The sequence below is a fragment of the Lycorma delicatula genome, chromosome 1 (assembly GCF_047948215.1).
Source record: "Lycorma delicatula isolate Av1 chromosome 1, ASM4794821v1, whole genome shotgun sequence".
Classification (NCBI taxonomy): Eukaryota; Metazoa; Arthropoda; class Insecta; order Hemiptera; family Fulgoridae; genus Lycorma; species Lycorma delicatula.
In genome coordinates this window covers 400,063,204-400,080,155 of record NC_134455.1, presented here as the reverse complement: position 1 = coordinate 400,080,155, position 16,952 = coordinate 400,063,204, and the positions used below count along the sequence as shown (strand labels likewise).

Genomic DNA, 16,952 nt, shown 5'->3' with positions numbered 1-16,952 from the left:
CACCCTCACAAATATCTAACCAAACAGTGTATCCAATTGAATTATTCAGTCAGCAGTAGTATCCTGTAGTGTTACTGCTACTAGCATTTGTGTTCACTGTATTTCATAAGATCAGAATGCACAAAGTACAAAGTCTTTATTAAATTTTGCCATAAAAACTGGATATTTTTGTTCAGAAACCATGGCTAATATACATAAAATTTATGCCAATGGATTTATGAGTAATACACAAATTAAAGAGCAATTTAGGAGATTTAAAAGTTATTGAACTTCAGTTAAATAAAATTACCCCGTGTTTTGGAAGGCCTGCAAAAACAAAAAAAAATCCTGAAAATGTGGAAAAGTTGAAATTTTAATTAATGAAAATAATTGTTCAGTAGTGTTTAAGAGAGACTGAATTCCAAAAACTAATTTCAGAAATTGTGAACCATGAAATAAGGACAAACCATGTGGCTGTAAAATTTGTTCCATTGTTACTGACAGAAGTTCAGAAGAATTATCAAATGAAGTCACTCAAGACAATTTGGAAGTAGTAGAAACAAGCCAGAAATGTTCAAAAAGGCCACTACGGGGCACGAGTCATAGGTTTACATTTTGATCTGAGTCGAAAATCCAATCTTTGTAAAAGAAGAGCCATAAGCCAAAAATGCACAAAAAGCAACAGTTACTTTTTATTTTGACAAGGAAGGTAGAAAAGGTCAGCTTCTGAACAAAAAGTAACACTTAAAATTTCTGAAGTGATTCCTTGACACAGTGAGAAAGAAAGAGCCTGATTTATGGAAAAGTGGCACAAATCACAAAATTTGCTTCATCACGACAATGCATCTGCATATTTATTGCAACTTATTCAGCAATTTCTAATGAAACACAGAATTTTTGCAACATCATCAGTTCCAATACAGTCTTTATCTCCTTGTGATTACAACAAACTTACGAGAAAGATTCTCTAAAAGAAACAAGATTTGATGACCTAGAGGAATTTAACAAGAGTTCAATGAAGTAACTGTTAGCTATTCAGAAAGAATACAAGGAGTGCTTTCAAAAGTGGGAACATCACTGGCAATAGGTTGTGGCTTCCAAAGGGGAGTACTTTGAAGAAAAAGAGAGATATTTTGGGAGAGTACTTTGATCAAACATATTCAAAATCACTATTGACCATACTTAACTCTTACACCAACTACAGCATGAGATCAGATACTTTCCGGATAGATCTCGTATATAAAAACTACTGGGCTACATTGAGCTTGATGATCTGTTACTTTGCTTTATCCATCTAAATTCCATCTCAACTTGAGTAAAATATTTCTGAGACTAGACTTTCCTATAATGAATTTACCACAATCTAATTTTGAAAGTAATTTCCTCATTATAGAACATACTTTCTTTAATAAAAATTATTATAGGACTAATGAATGAGTAGTGATCTGTCAAACCAAATACATCAGTTGGAGTTTTAAGATTCTTTATTTAAGAGTGCTCAAAGATAAACATTCTAAAATTGTACTTCCTTCAATTTTTTCTTCCCCCATACTAAAGGTAAAGCCTAAAGATGGAAGACAGCTACAATAGTCTTCATTATACTTTTAAAATGTATATGCCCTGTTGCTAACTGTCCAGCAAACTGAACATAAACTGAAACTGAACATAAAAAAAACACAAAAATCATTATGAAAATTGATAATGACAAGATCAACTACAACTTTATAGCCTAGTAAAATTGCACTCTAGCAGCTGATTATATTGTTTATAAAAATTTACTTTTCCACTCACTGCATTTTATATTAGTGACTGAAAGAAATGGTAACATACTTCTTTGTAATTTTAATTTTTTTTTTAATTAATTTCCACAAAGCATTCTGATAAAGCAGAGATCACTGCAAAGGAGTAAGAAAGAATAAAAACATGTAGAAAAATCAGTTTTTATAAATAATTTCATTAACATTACTGCATTAGTTACAAACCTGGATTGTAGATAAATTTCTAGTTAAATTCTAAATTTTTAGAGTAACTTCTAGAGTTCTCGTGTAAAAATTATGTATAATACATTAATTTGTTGTTAAGCATTTTTTAGTAGCCATGACACTAAATAACTTTTGCCTTTATACAAAAATCTGATGTAGGTGCCATATGACTTCCTTGTACACCTATTAAATTACATATACACAGTTTTTTCTGCAGATCATTTAAACTTACTTCATTTGAAAATGAGATACGATAATCCAATTCTTTAATAAAGAGGACACTTAAGCAATTGCTGAGAAATTAGTTTTTATTAACATCAAATATTTATACAATTATTAATTCAACAATCTTACATGAAATATTAGGATAGAGTAAAAGTCACTTTATTAATCATACTATTAGATTAGTATTATTCGTATAGTCAAGAGTTGCTGATTAACAAAAGTTCCAGATTTCTCAATTTTTCAGCTTGTGATTACAAAATGAATACATTTTATCAACATTTAGTATCTGACTGTTTAATTGCCTTTGCAGGCTTGCCTTTGACATATCTTGTTTTGTTGTTCCTCCCAAATCATCACAGATGTTTTTCCTGTGGGATGATCCAAAGAAGTGCCATTCAGCTTCAAGGTTGAGGTCTCTTTTGTGACTGCACAAATTAGCAAAATTCTTTTTATTTTTATACTGACTTGAAGCACTATCAGTAAAATAGGTGTTTTTTAATGTTTTGATGTGTACTTCCTTGATATCGTCTGTTAAAAATTTTTTAAAGCAATAAAATGTTGCTGTATCGTGCTTCAACTGATCACTTAAAATACAGACACTTTTGTGTTTTAATACATCATTTTCCTTGAAACAGAACACAAAAGGGTAAACTGTGGCTTGGCTGTTGACCCGATGAAAGCTTTGTATCACATCTTGAACAAAAAGTGAAAACTTTTCTGCAAAGTCTACAAACACCAAACATTCTTCTTCACATAATTCTGATTTTTTTCTCTTTGAAAAACAGAGCTTGATATTTTGACATGAAATTGTGATTTTTCAGCGTTTTCAATTTTTCTAATGATTTGAAAAACTCATCTTTGATCTGAACAACAATAATCATCTCTGCCCTATCCGCTGTTACCCACTGTTTGTACATTATTGTATCTGGCAACACATTATGCTCTTCAGAAAAGTTGAGCATGTCAAACACTGCCTGCTTACCTGGACATTTGGTGCACACATTCATCATACATCTGTAGTTATCCTTGTCACAAAGTTGTCTACTAAGTCCTTATAATCAACATTAAGTTTGGGGCCATCAATCATGAGTTTGATGTTCTGGTGGGGGGGAGGGCAGATAAAAACTGTACGAGTCCCGGACGCACCAGCCAAGATACACCAGTTTGGATGAGTTTGCAGAACTTTGATCTTCAAATTTTTTTCTCAGGATTTTCACTTTTAAAGGAGACATACAATTCATTTAAGTTTATCAGAACAAGGCGCTTTTGCTTATGCACTTTGACACCATCAACACACGTGCTAACACAATCCTTTTTATCAGGACTCATCCTGCTATTATTGTCATCTTCATAAAATAATGTGTCATTACTAATTACTGTTTTTTGTCTTTTACCTAATTCTGGTAGAATGCCTTGCTCATTAACTAACTCTCTAGTAACTCTAACCAAATGCTCAGACACATTGAACTCTGATATTATTTTAGATCTGGTCCAAGATTGGGGAAGTAAACTAATAATTTTAACCTTATCTTCTTTAGATGGCAGAATACTTTTTTTTTTAGTTTTAAAATAAGATCATATTCATGTGATGAAGATTGAGCTGGATTTTCATTTTCAAAAACTTTTGAGTCAAAACAATTCAAGATTCTTGTTTAATATTTCAGATAACTTACTTATTTTAAATTTGAATGCTCATGGCCTTTGATTATCCAAGCTTAATTTTTTCAATTTTGATGGAGGTGATACACTCAAAATGCTACAAACAGCATGCAATTGTACAATATTGTAATGTGAGGGATTGAATTGCTCTTGGTCTTGTCATTCATGTAGTTCTTTGTTCTGCTGAGAAAAAATACTTTTGAAACAGTTAACACAAAGAGACTTTCCAGGAACTAAATTTAAATTTGGAAAAATGTGTTCTTTAAAAGCTTGCTCTAATATTATTTTAAGCTTTTTTTCATGATATTACAAACACTAGTGACACCTGAATTAACACGTTAAAAAATAAGTTGGTTTTTCATCATTAAATTCACAAATTTTAATGAGTTCTTTTGGCACTGTACTAAACACTGTTTTTTGGCACTCTTCATTCACATAAATTCCTGTGGAACATTGATCTTCCATTGTTTTATGTGAAATTACTTGAAAATTTTGTAAAAATTTAACCAGATTTAAAATTATTATAATATTATTAGTTTTTTTTTTGTCTTCAGTCATTTGACTGGTTTGATGCAGCTCTCCAAGATTCCTTATCTAGTGCTAGTCGTTTCATTTCAGTATACCCCCTACATCCTACATCCCTAACAATTTGTTTAACGTATTCCAAATGTGGCCTGCCTACACAATTTTTTCCTTCTACCTGTCCTTCCAATATTAAAGCGATTATTCCAGGATGCCTTAGTATATGGCCTATAAGTCTGTCTCTTCTTTTAACTATATTTTTCCAAATGCTTCTTTCTTCATCTATTTGCCTCTTCATTTGTCACTTTATCCACCCATCTAATTTTTAACATTCTCCTGTAGCACCACATTTCAAAAGCTTCTAATCTTTTCTTCTAAGATACTTCGATTGTCCAAGCTTCACTTCCATATAAAGCGATACTCCAAACATATACTTTCAAAAATTTTTTCCTGACATTTAAATTAATTTTTGATGTTAACAAATTATATTTCTGATTGAAGGCTCGTTTCGCTTGTGCTATTCGGCATTTTATATCGCTCCTGCTTCGTCCATCTTTAGTAATTCTACTTCCCAAATAACAAAATTCTTCTACCTCCATAATCTTTTCTCCTCCTATTTTCACATTCAGTGGTCCATCTTTGTTATTTCTAATACATTTCATTACTTTTGTTTTGTATTTGTTTATTTTCATGCGATAGTTCTTGCGTAGGACTTCATCTATGCCATTCATTGTTTCTTCTAAATCCTTTTTACTCTCGGCTAGAATTACTATATCATCAGCAAATCGTAGCATCTTTATCTTTTCACCTAGTACTGTTACTCAGAATCTAAATTGTTCTTTAACATCATTAACTGCTAGTTCCATGTAAAGATTAAAAAGTAACGGGGATAGGGAACATCCTTGTCGGACTCCCTTTCTTATTACGGCTTCTTTCTTATGTTCTTCAATTATTACTGTTGCGGTTTGGTTCCTGTACATGTTAGCAATTATTCTTTTATATCTCTGTATTTGAACCCTAATTTTTTTCAAATGCTGAACATTTTATTCCAGTCTACGTTATCGAATGCCTTTTCTAGGTCTATAAACGCCAAGTATGTTGGTTTGTTTTTCTTTAATATTTCTTCTACTATTAATCTGAGGCCTACAATTGCTTTCTATACTTTTCCTGAAACCAAATTGGTCTTCTCCTAACACTTCTTCCACTCTCCTCTCAATTCTTCTGTATAGAATTCTAGTTAAGATTTTTTATGCATGACTAGTTAAACTAATTGTTCTGTATTCTTCACATTTATCTGCCCCTGCTTTCTCTGGTATCATGACTGTAACACTTTTTTTGAAGTCTGACAGAGCTTCCCCTTTTTCATAAATATTACACACCAGCTTGTATAATCTATCAATCGCTTCCTCACCTGCACTGCGCAGTAATTCTACAGGTATTCTGTCTATTCCAGGAGCCTTTCTGCCATTTAAATCTTTTAATGCTCTCTTAAATTCAGATCTCAGTATTGTTTCTCGCATTTCATCCTCCTCAACTTCCTCTTCTTCCTCTATAACACCATTTTCTAATTCATTTCCTCCGTATAACTCTTCAATATATTCCACCCATCTATCGACTTTACCTTTCGTATTACATTTTGGTGTACCATCTTTGTTTAACACATTATTAGATTTTAATTTATGTACCCCAAAATTTTCCTTAACTTTCCTGTATGCTCCGTCTATTTTACCAATGTTCATTTCTCTTTCCACTTCTGAACAGTTTTCTTTAATCCACTCTTCTATCGCTAGTTTGCACTTCCTGTTTATAGCTTTTCTTAATTGTCGGTAGTTCCTTTTACTTTCTTCATCACTAGCATTCTTATATTTTCTACGTTCATCCATCAGCTGCAATATATTGTCTGAAACCCAAGGTTTTCTACCAGTTCTCTTTGTTTCGCCTAAGTTCGCTTCTGCTGATTTAATAATTTCCTTTTTAACATTCTCCCATTCTTCTTCTACATTTTCTACCTTATCTTTTTTATTTAGACCTCTTGCAATGTCCTCCTCAAAAATCTTCTTTACCTCCTCTTCCTCAAGCTTCTCTAAATTCCACCGATTCATCTGACACCTTTTCTTCAGGTTTTTAACTCCCAATCTATATTTCATTATCACCAAATTATGGTCGCTATCAATGTCTGATTCAGGGTAAGTTTTGAGTCAACGAGTTGATTCATAAATCTTTGCTTAAACATGATATAATCTATCTGATGCCTTGCAGTATCGCCTGGCTTTTTCCAAGTGTATATTCTTCTAATATGATTTTTAAATTGGGTGTTGGCAATTACTAAATTATACTTTGTGCAAAACTCTATAAGTCTGTCCCCTCTTTCATTCCTTTTGCCCAGCCCGTATTCACCCACTATATTTCCTTCCTTGCCTTCTCCAATGCTTGCATTCCAATCTCCAACTATTATTAAATTTTCATCTTCTTTTACGTGTTTAATTGCTTCATCAATCTCTTCGTATACACACTCTACGTCATCATCATCATGGGCGCTTGTAGGCATATAGACGTTAACAATCGTCGGTTTAGGTTTTGATTTTATCCTTATTACAATGATTCTATTGCTATGCGTTTTGAAATATTCTACTCTCTTCCCTATCTTCTTGTTCATTATGAAACCTACTCCTGCCTGCCCATTATTTGAAGCTGAGTTTATTATTCTAAAATCACCTGACCAAAAGTCGCCTTCCTCTTACCACCGAACCTCACTAATTCCTACTACACCCACATTTATCCTATCCATTTCTCTTTTTAAATTTCCAGCCTACCAACAATTTGTTTTAAATATTCTAAAACTTGCCTACTTGAATAATATGAATTCAATCATTTGACTGGTTTCATGCAGCTTTACAAGATTCTCTTTCTAGTCCCAACTCTTTCATTTAATTAACCCATTTATATCTTTAGCCTGTAACAATTTGTTTTAAATATTCTAAAACTTGCCTACTTGAATATTATGAATTCAATCATTTGACTGGTTTCATGCAGCTTTATAAGATTCTCTTTCTAATCCCAACTCTTTCAATTAATTAACCCATTTATATCTTTGGCCTGTAACAATTTGTTTTAAATATTCTAAAACTTGCCTACTTGAATAATATGAATTCAATCATTTGACTGGTTTCATGCAGCTTTACAAGATTCTCTTTCTAGTCCCAACTCTTTCATTTAAATAACCCATTTATATCTTTAGCCTGTAACAATTTGTTTTAAAAATTCTAAAACTTGCCTACTTGAATAATATGAATTCAATCATTTGACTGGTTTCATGCAGCTTTACAAGATTCGCTTTCTAGTTCCAACTCTTTCATTTAATTAACCCATTTATATCTTTAGCCTGTAACAATTTGTTTTAAATATTCTAAACCTTGCCTACTTGAATAATATGATTCAATCATTTGACTGGTTTCATGCAGCTTTACAAGATTCTCTTTCTAGTCCCAACTCTTTCATTTAGTTAACCCATTTATATCTTTAGCCTGTATCAATTTGTTTTAAATATTCTAAAACTTGCCTACTTGAATAATATGAATTCAATCATTTGACAGGTTTCATGCAGCTTTACAAGATTCGCTTTCTAGCCCCAACTCTTTCATTTAATTAACCCATTTATATCTTTAGCCTGTAACAATTTGTTTTAAAAATTCTAAAACTTGTCTACTTGAATAATATGAATTCAATCATTTGACTGGTTTCATGCAGCTTTACAAGATTCTCTTTCTAGTCCCAACTCTTTCATTTAAATAACCCATTTATATCTTTAGCCTGTAACAATTTGTTTTAAAAATTCTAAAACTTGTCTACTTGAATAATATGAATTCAATCATTTGACTGGTTTCATGCAGCTTTACAAGATTCTCTTTCTAGTCCCAACTCTTTCATTTAGTTAACCCATTTATATCTTTAGCCTGTAACAATTTGTTTTAAATATTCTAAAACTTGCCTACTTGAATAATATGAATTCAATCATTTGACTGGTTTCATGCAGCTTTACAAGATTCGCTTTCTAGTCCCAACTCTTTCATTTAATTAACCCATTTATATCTTTAGCCTGTAACAATTTGTTTTAAAAATTCTAAAACTTGTCTACTTGAATAATATGAATTCAATCATTTGACTGGTTTCATGCAGCTTTACAAGATTCTCTTTCTAGTCCCAACTCTTTCATTTAATTAACCCATTTATATCTTTAGCCTGTAACAATTTGTTTTAAATATTCTAAAACTTGCCTACTTGAATAATATTAATTCAATCATTTGACTGGTTTCATGCAGCTTTACAAGATTCTCTTTCTAGTCCCAACTCTTTCATTTAATTAACCCATTTATATCTTTAGCCTGTAACAATTTGTTTTAAATATTCTAAAACTTGCCTCTTGAATAATATGAATTCAATCATTTAACTGGTTTCATGCAGCTTTGCAAGATTCTCTTTCTAGTCCCAACTCTTTCATTTAATTAACCCATTTATATCTTTAGCCTGTAACAATTTGTTTTAAATATTCTAAAACTTGCCTACTTGAATAATATGAATTCAATCATTTGACTGGTTTCATGCAGCTTTACAAGATTCTTCAAGATTAACCTAGTACAGAATATTGAGATAAGACATATCTTTTATTTAATAGAATTTAAATATAATTTAACAGTACAGAGAAATAACATAAATCTTAAAAAAGATTAATTTCAGTAAAGTAATATATATATATAAATATATAGAAATATCTTAAAAAATAAACTTACTTGATTATTAGTAACCCCTCTAAGTGTAATATTGAGAGATTTTTTACAAAAAGGTGCTAATGCTAAAATTACTTCGAAATAATAACCTGTACCACGTAGTCGACAACATTCATGAATAAGAGAACCACCAATCAAAGATCCTGGTGTAAAAGAAAATGCTGTACCAGTCTCATTAACTTCTAGCCACGTTCCATTTGACATTTTATCTAAGAGTCGCAGTAAATTTATTTCATATTTTGAAAGAAGATCATTACAAAAATTCAATAGTATTTACAAAAGATAAAAGTTTAAAGAATTTAAATACAGAAAGCACTGTCCAGTGATAAGATGCACAAACTTCCATCAACACTGATATTATACCAAGTGAACAACTGAAAACTGAACTAAGCCAGCTCAAACTGCAGTTATTTGAGTATCACCTTTAATCCTGCTACTACTATTGGTTGTTTGTTACTACTTTTTTCTAATGTTGTCAGCATAACTGTTCATGATTAAATATAGTAGTTCTGTTCTTTGCAGTTGTGTATATCTAAAATACCTTATTCAATCGAGGAAACGGTTGTTACAGTGAAAGCTTATAGCAGAATATGGTTAAAAATGGTGTACGGCCATAGCCAATATTCAAAGAAAAATTTCTACCAATCTGAAAAAACCTATACATAAGTTATTACAGCAAAGTGATGTAAATATAGTTCTTGCCTTAAGATTCTTCATGATTTTGAAACCATATCGTATAACAACTTCAACTGTGTGACAAGACTTAAGAGACACATACAGAACAAATGTTTTTTTCATTTTCTTATTAATTTTCTAATAAATCTTTGTATATATTTTTTTTAAATCCTGTATATTTGACATATAAGCTTCAATAAATTATAATTTAAGTAATAGCATATAATAAATAAGTCATTTAATAAATACAACCCCGATCTGTGTGGTAGAAAGACTAACTTCATCTAGGCTTGAATATATATACATACATGCCAGACTTAGTATTATACACAAGGGTAGATTTTTACACTGTATTCTTACCTCACAAGTTTTGACCTTACGAAGTAAATTAAATCAGTTGACAAAAAAGGTAATTAACGCTCGACTTTCTTGACGAAAGTTAAGCATTTTTAGTCTTAACACTACCTTTAGAAAAAATTCGAATTTTATACTTAAAAGCTACTCAAATCTTACCTTTTAAACCAGGTTCATCATCCGGAGTTCTTATATCAGTAATTCTGATAGCCTTACCACTGACAACCGATAATAAGAGTCGCTGTCGCATGTAATTGCTGCCCTTAAAGCACAGAACATTTGAATTATCCGCTGCCATAGTTAAATAATCAGTTCTGTAAAAACAGCAAAAATCTGGAAAGATCCACAGAATTATCTACTAATTAAACAGTAATCAAAATACAGAACTGCAAGTTAATCCATCTCAATAAATGTCATAACTTGATAAAATATACACATTGAATTCACGTGTAATGGTACACATAACCTTTATTTGATAATTCGTACACGAATGAACGGTATAAAGGATGGCAATCTTAGTGAATGGTAACAATTTGTTGGTTCGTTCACTCACTCTACTCAATCTATATTTTTCTTGGCACTTATTTCTACTTAAATTATTTGTATCTCAAAATACTATTAGTAAGGCCTCCAAATCTCTTCTAAAATACAAAATAAGTTGTAGTTCATCGTTCAAGCTTCCGGATCAGCTGATTTCTTTCCTTGCACGGTTCACAATAATTTCATCTATATCGTCTTCGTTAAAATAAATATGTAGCACGTCGATGTCCGAATTACGGTCAGGCATGGCATGGCATGACATTTTCACGCGGTACTAATTGTTATTTCTTATACGGTCATAGCTCAATTGTTTTTAAACTGGGCCAGTAGAAAGAAATAAAGATGGTAACAATGGTCAGACAAACATAATTTTTACACTATAGGTGCTAAACCTACATTTTAGTCTTTAAGCTTTCTTGAGTTTGTTGGCTTCATAAACAGTTTTTACGATTTATTTGACTATATTTTTTATACTACCAAGGGAGTGTTTGTTGGTGTTATAAACAAACATGTTGGACTGCCTTAAGGAGTGGCCAACGCTGGCGAGAGCAATCTCCGCCATTATAAGAGGACGCCTGTCAGCCAAAAGTATCAGGCTCTTTGTAAGGCTGCAGCTAAGCAGCGAAGGCGACTTCAGAGAAGTGTAGAGTTTTCTGAATTCCAAGGGAGTCGCCATTCACTCCTTCCAGCTCCCAAAAGATAGCGAGCTCAAAGTGGTTATCCGGGGCATCCCGAAGAAGTAAAAGACGAGCTGACCTCGCTCAGTTACGAGACAATTTCAGTTAAAAAGCTAACGACAAGGGACGGAAGGGAAACGGTTAGGCAAACTCTCAGACTGCTACAGTGGAACGCCAATTCAGTAGTAGGCAAGACGGCAGAACTTTGCCGTCTGGCTGAGAATCTACTAATCGACGTGATTGTCTGAGACGTGTCTGAACGCGAACAAACAACTGACCATTCGGAATTACTTTACGTATAGAACGGATAGGCCAATACGACCCGGACGTCCTGCCAGCGGCGGAACCACAACTTTAGTCCACAGATGCCATATACACACGCGGGTCGACCTCCACACTAACGTGATGGAGCAGACTTGTGTACATGTGGAGCATCTAAGCACGGTGTATCGGCTGATTTCGGCTTATAATAAACCAAACTCAGCGGTACCCGACGCAGATCTAGATGCCGTGCTAGAAAATTGGGATGGGCCCATGATACTCATGGGTGACTTCAACGCTAAGCACGAGTCTTGGAATAGCAATCTGAGAATTGCAAATGGCAGGTTGCTATACTGACGAGCACACCGGTTAGTCGTCATAGGCCCCGAGGTGCCCACCTTCGTTCATCGAACGGGCAGATCGAGACCTCATGTATTCGACATCGCAATTATGAAGGCGGTAACAACTCCGGTCATGATTGAAACGATAGAAGACCTCAGCTTGGACCACTCTCCTGTCTTATTGGAGTTGGACCAAGCAGGGGGCGGCCGAGACCTCCCGACTATACTCCGAAGGTCAATGAATTGGAAAAGGTTCTATGAAACTCTCCTACGGAATTACAGGCCAGCGCATCCTGAACTCCTGACCACACCGAAGGAAATCGACGACACGGTCGAACGCGTCATATCGTCAATGACCGAGACTCTGTCCAACAGCTCTACGGAAAAGACCACGAGGCCTATCCGTAATAATCTCACACCTCACGTCTATGATGCTATAGCAGAAAAGCGCCGACTGAGGAGGAGATACCGAATCACTCTGTCCCCCGATGATAAAAGGGCTTTTTATATTCAAACGGACAGAGTGAAACAGCTGCTGGTACAACATCGAGAGGATTCGCGGAATGAATACCTCGCCTCGGTCTCAGACGACCAGTCCTCGGTGTTCAGGCTAAACAAAAAACTACGAGAAGGAAAGAAGTCCCACCACCCGTTTGTGAGGCAACAAATCCTTCTGGCATATTCGGAGACGGATAGGGCGGAGGTTTTTGCCGACATCCTGGAGAACCAATTTACTCCAAACCCCACTCCCGCCTCGAAGGACGACCACACAACCGAGGTAGAGTCCTTCCTCATAGATTATTTAGCACAGGTGGAGGACCCCCCACTAGAAATAGACCAAGTCACTGAGGCGGAGGTTTCCGCTACAATCAAAGCCACAAGCCCCGACAAGGCTCCAGATGTTGATGGGATCGGTGCCCGCACATTCCGGAATGTTTCACCCGCTCTTATAGCGACCATAACCACAATATTCACGTCAATTTTGTACGTTGGATATTTTCCGAATTGCTGAAAAACTGCAAAGGTTGTATGCCTACCCAAACCTGGGAAAAGTCTGCTCTTTCCCTAGAATTACAGGCCGATTTCCTTATTACCAGTGTTGTTAAAGTTATTCGAAAGGATTTTCCTGGAAAGACTTAGGCGACATTTGGGAAAAGGAGTACGGCCTGAGCAATTTGGGTTCAGGGAGAGCCCATCGACGACCCTCAAACTGGTTAAAATAATAGTCTTGTCGGAGGCCTAAAAAGAAAAGCGGTACCTGCAACCATTTCTCTAGATGTAGCTAAAACCTTTGACAAAGTTTGGCATAGCGGCTTGCTGTATAAATTCGCACATACGACGATTCCCTGTCGCTATGTCAGATTGATACGGTCTTATTTACTAGACCGACAATTTGTTGTACGCGTAGGGAAAACAATCTCCTCAACCATAGACTGCCGCCAACGAGCAGTGCTTTCGCCATTCTTGTACACGGCCTACGTCAACGATATGCCACTGTCGGAAGTAGTCAAAACAGCTCTATAAGCAGACGACACGGCATATTATTATGAATCCGGAAGTGTAGATTACGTGATTGAGAGACTCCAACGGCAATTGGATCTAGTAGAGCCGTGGCTCGATATGTGGAGAATCAAGGTCAACGGTGAAAAATCGGTGACAGTGATGTTCATATACAAGACACATGCTCCAGCCAGGTAGCTGGAAATATCAGGAGAGAAAATCCCCTTTGGGAAAACAGTCAAGTACCTGAGAGTAGTCCTGGATAAACGGCTCACCTTAGGAGAACATGTTAAACATGTGACCCAAAGGGGAAAGGCCGTCAGGGCCTCACTATACCCAGTACTGAACAGTGCCAGCCCATATCCACTGGCGACCAAATTGCTCATTTTTCGGCTATACGTCCTGCCGATTCTAATATATGCTTACCCGGCTAAGGGAGCTTTGTTGAACTCCACGCTGCAAAAGAAATTGGAAGCCGTCCAAAACATAGCGTTGCGGACGATATTTGGAACACCGTGGTTCGTCAGAAACGTCACTCTTCGCTACGATGCGGGACTACACACCGTATCCAAGGTGGGCGTGGTGCAGGCACGCAGACTGTTGGGGAGAGCGGCCGTGTCTGAACACGGCCATCTCCGGGAAATCTGCCGAGAGGACCGTACTCCACAGGGTATAAGAAAACGGCCTCTTGCCGTATTAAACGAACCACCGTGAAGAGGCGGTAAGAGAGTCAAAAAATGACAAACCAGGCTTAGGAGCCCGTGTATCGTGTAACCTATAAATGGAAACCGCGCAAAAATGACCGTTTTCACAATTAAATTTTGTTAAAACTATAAAAGGCTAGACAACACCCCACACTGTCCCACGAAGAGACCACAATCTCATTTAGTCAGCATATGCGACTCCCTCTGGAGAACAGGCTGCATTTCTCCCTCCAAATAACTATGGCTCATTCCTGCTAGCCCATAGGTGCTGGTACCAAAGGACTTCAGCAGATGGACTGAATCATGCCAGGATTATTAGGCTCAAAAGCTTAGTCTCCCACGATCAGAACCAGTAAATAAATTCCACGCTGGTCCATATTGATAAGAGAGCAAATTACTAAATCTGTCCATAAATAACACTTAAAATTTATAACTGCCACTAAATAATTGATGAAACCCACCCGATAATAGAAAGATACAGCAGCAAGGGACATTGTCCAGGCTCTGCGATCTGTAGAGAAAAATATTGAATCCCCCACCATTCTTGTGTTCCATAAAAACAATCTTTTATTCATTAATCATCAGTTATATAAATAATTAATAACCTTTGCAGCAGTCTACATTGTAATACAGCTATTAGTTCACCAAAGGATAGTGTTTCTGCTGAGCACAGTATAATAAGGAAACTACACTATATTAAAGAAAATTAAATCTTTAATATTTATTTAATATGTATAAATCAATTGTTCTATAACCATCAGCCCAATTTAGCTCAGTTTCTGTCTCATCAAAAACATTTCATGTAACATTTTAAGTATTATTAATATTGTAATACCATTTATATTAAAAAAAATAATTATATTTCATTATAATTTTATTTATTATAAATGGTTTTTTTTAAATGTTTGTGTAGTTTTACTTTGAGTTGAGATAAAAGGAATGAAAATCAAATCTTGTATAAATATAGAATTTTACCATTCATCAGTGCTCTTAGATATGGGACAATAATTATACAAAATTCATGTTGGCCGTTGTGTAACTAGGTTTATTGATAGATTCATTTTTATATATAAATGAAACTATTTTGGTTATTTTTTGTGATAATTAAGAATAAAAATTTTCATTATCATAATACAAGAATTAAAGACAGCTTACTCAAATTTACTAACATATTTTAATTTAAATGTCCTGATCCTTTGCTGCATTTTTGAGCATCAAAACTAAATTTTTCAGATATTTTTTGAAAATCACTGGAAATTTATTCTTAGTTTCCATCAGTTTAAGGCAATTTAACAAGTTGCTACGCCATCAACAACTACTATTTTAGTAGTATAAAAACCTTACATTCAACTGCCATGTTGACCTCTGACCCTTGAAAAATTTTGGCGATCCAAAATTTGTTGGCATACGTCAGGAGGTCCCACGTTGAACTGGCCAGGGAACTTCTTCTTTCTTCAGCTTCTTCTCCAGGCAGTGATTGAAGACAAATTGATTCACTCTATTATTGGAGTCTGTGAGTGGTGAGGCCGCAGCCCTAGGATAACTGCATCTACTAAGTGGGAATGACACTTGTGCAGGTGCGTACATATACTGACTCTCGCTGACATCTGAGCTGCTAGCGTTGCGTTGACCGATATGAAGTTCAGCATGTATGTGGCAACGTCATGTAACTGGTCTGTTACTTTGTGCATGAATAAATAAACGTTTGTTGATGGGTATGTTTGTCAGTATGTTCTATTTATTACAAAAAATTTTCTGCTATCATGTTGGAAATGATATGCCATATGCCATATGCCACGGTAGTGTGTGAAATGCTTTAAGATGCAAAGTGATTTTGTTTTATAATAATATTAGTCTGTTTGTTGTTTCTCAGATGTCTCTACTAGTAGGTATAATTGTAATAGCAACTGCTGATTAGTTGTATCGTACCTTGGAGAAAAGAAAAGTATTAGATTTGGTGGAATAGCAGCAGTAGTTATTTATTACATTTTTGTAGAATAGATAGATATATTAGTTTTAAGTTTTGTTCTTTAACAATTCTACGATTATTTGAAATCTAGGATTTAATAAAATAGAAAAATTATTCTGTAATGGAAATTCTAGCATTCAAATTAGATTGCATATAATAAACTAATCACAATCTCTTTTTTGTGTCTGTTGTTGTGGTAAGAGGGTCACTGGAACATCTGTCTGTAATTATTGAAAGTCCAGATGTAAATTAGATTTAATTTTGTTATAAATCTACTACCTTTTACAACTGTATGGAATTTCAAAAATGCTCCAGTTCAGATATTAAATTCACTATTATAGTTTAATGGGGATTTTGAACAGAATATTTATAAGTCTGCACAAATTTCTTGTGGAAGTTTTACTTTTTTCTAGGATCTATATCTTTTCAGTAGTAATAATTTTTCAATTTGGGTCTACCATGAAATTTAGATTCCCCTTTTTCCCATTAATTTTAAATTACTAATCAACAAGTTTGATTGTAGATTTGTTAAGCAAGAACAAGAATATGCTGCATGAATTTGACTGCAAGTAGCGGTATGTAGATATATTTCTATTTTATGGTGTGAAACTTAATCAAGCATTAGGTTTAAATAGACTGCTTTGTTTATTAAAAAAATGCATAAATTTCTTTGCTGAAAAACAATAAGGCATCAATATCTAACAGTTTTCTAAATTTTAAATTTATTAAAAATCTTTTTGTGAAAGTTTTCTATCATAAGAACATTAAACAGTTATCTAC

General features: G+C 34.5%; 1 protein-coding gene across 1 annotated transcript in view; it reads right to left on the bottom strand.

Moving 5' to 3' along the window:
* Positions 1-10,657, bottom strand: part of LOC142317409 (serine-protein kinase ATM-like) — a 61,376-nt gene extending 50,719 nt beyond the window's left edge. Inside the window, exon 1 of the mRNA XM_075353960.1 lies at positions 10,340-10,657. The gene's annotated coding sequence lies outside the window, so the exon portion shown is untranslated. The remainder of the gene's footprint in view (positions 1-10,339) is intronic.
* Positions 10,658-16,952: the final 6,295 nt, after the last annotated feature.